We start from the raw sequence: 2,441 nt of genomic DNA, 5'->3' as shown, positions 1-2,441 counted from the left end.
TTGCGAGTGTTTATGAGTGTTTGTGTGTGTGTGTGTGTGTGTGTGTGTGTGTGAGTGAGTGCGTGAGTGTGCGTGTATGCGTGAGTGTGTGTGTGTGCATGAGTGTGTGTGAGTTTGATTGTGTGTGTGAGTGTGTGTGTGACTGTGAGTGTGTGTGTGACTGTGAGTGTGTGTGTGAGTGCGTGAGTGTGCGTGTATGCGTGAGTGTGTGTGTGAGTGCGTGATTGTGAGTGTGTGTGTGCGCGTGTGAGTGTGATTGTGGGTGTGTGTGTGAGAGAGATGCGTGTGATTGTGAGTGTGTGTGTGTGTGTGTGCGTGTGATTGTGAGTGTGTGTGTGTGTGTGAGTGTGTGTGTAAGTGTGAGTGTGCGCGCGTTTGTGCCTATGAGCGTGACATAGTATTTATTAATATTTTGAATATTTAAAAAAATAGTTTAAAATAGTTGTATCATTTTATTAGTGTTTCTTTTATTAACATTTTATTTAGCTTTATTTTAATTTCAGTTTTAGTTTTAGTAATTGTAACCTAAACTTAGTTGCCAAGGCAATATTCAAATTTTTTTTTTCAATTAAATTTATTTTTATTTCAGCTTTATTTGAGTAAAGAAAACAAATCTGTAATACATTTTTTTAATAGTTTAGTTAACAGTAGCAACGTTGATTCTCTCGAGTCATCTAATTCTTATGCTGTTTGCTGGCAGTTTTATCCTTCAAAGTTTCATTTATTTATTTATTTATACATTTATTTACTTGCTTGCATCTTTTTTGGCACCCTTAAAATCCTTGGTACCATGTATAAAAGTTTCTTTAGATTATAAAATCACAATAAGAAAATTTTTTAGGAACTGTTCACTGAACATTTCTTTGGGGATCAGAAATGGTTCTTTTATGGCAGTGCAGCGAAAAACCCCTTTTAAAACCTTTATTTCTAGGAGTGATTTGTGATTTGATGCCACTAACTTGGAAAACTTTGGCAGATCCAGTCATTTGCTTTTCCTCACTGTATCCTCGTACCAGACAGAACCTGCCAGAAGTTGAGTAAAGCCAGTCAGATTAGAGCTTGCCAAATCAAAAAAGCACCGTCCAGTTCTACAGTTTAGCTCAAGGACTGAGATGCTGAAACTAACACGCACTATATAACCCATCTGAAACCAGTGGAAACCAGCACGCTGCCTGAGGCCGGTTTAATCGGTTTTCTTCAGCAGGGTTATTTAGTTGTTCACTGGGCTTGTCAAACAAGGTTTCAAAGCAAACCAGTGTCCGGTTAATATTCCTTGTGTTTCCTACAGACAGTGTTGTGGGTAACGCATTACAAGTAACTCGAGTTACGTAATCAGATTACTTTTTTCAAGTAACTAGTAAAGCAACACATTACTTTTTAATTTACAAGAGAGTTACTTTTTCAAATAAGTAATGCATGTTATTTTTTTTTTCCAATTTATTGACTGACGGATCTCCTGTCCACATGCTGAGAGAAATCAGAAGATGTTACTGTAGTTCTAAAATAAATATGAATATGCATTAATTCACACACACACACACACACACACTGAATAACACACAGATTCAGTATTCCTCAAAATGAATAAAAATAATGCAACTCAGAATATGACGCAAACCTGCAATAATTAAATGTTAAACAATGTATTTAATCCCATTCTATTAGCTTCTGAGCTTCGATGATGCAGTTCAAGCGTACTAATAAGCACAAATTACTCTAGACGAACATTTGTGTCTTTGTTTATTGCTGAAGTGTTGAAATGTCTTCTTCTGCATTCTACTGTACTTTCCCTTCAGCCTGAGGCGCATTCATTTCACGTTTGGTGAGAAAAGGCTTTTATATTTGCCAGAAATATAACTTTTTTACTTTAAAATCAAACAAGCAAGCCCCGTCCAGATTTAACAAGCAACGCAAAATTCTATAAAAATATCGTAATGCACTACTTTTAAAAGTTACTTTCCCCAACGCTGCCTACAGCCATAATTTCATCATAATTTCTCATGTATCTGATGTAATGAAACTGGTCTGATTTTCTCATTCCAGCTGAAGAAAGCCTCCAGTGCTTTTCCGATGACGAACGGCCTTTTGTTCCTCGAGCCGAAGCCGAGGCCGTAGCAGAGAAATGAGCATGAAACAGAAAGTTGAGAGGGTGTTTCACCTGATCTGTCACAGGAGCTGAACATGGACTCTCATCTCACACACAGGCTCCTCGCACCTTAGGTCTGGTTTTACTGCTAAACAGGGTTTAGAGCATATTTTGTCTTGCCTCCATGTTTATAAACCATAGGTCCATTAAGTTTGGTTTGGTTTCATGCAGTCAGTTGTGTGCAACGGGACCATCCACTTTCAAACTTTCACGTCTGCATTTTGGCTAACTTGCGTAGAGCAGATTTAACAAAACAAGTCGCTCTGATCAAGATGTTCTCTCTCAGAGTTGGTCT

The sequence above is a fragment of the Sinocyclocheilus grahami genome, unplaced genomic scaffold (assembly GCF_001515645.1).
Source record: "Sinocyclocheilus grahami isolate Dianchi unplaced genomic scaffold, SAMN03320097.WGS_v1.1 scaffold2155.1, whole genome shotgun sequence".
Classification (NCBI taxonomy): domain Eukaryota; kingdom Metazoa; phylum Chordata; class Actinopteri; order Cypriniformes; family Cyprinidae; genus Sinocyclocheilus; species Sinocyclocheilus grahami.
Note: the sequence above shows the minus strand (reverse complement) of the source record.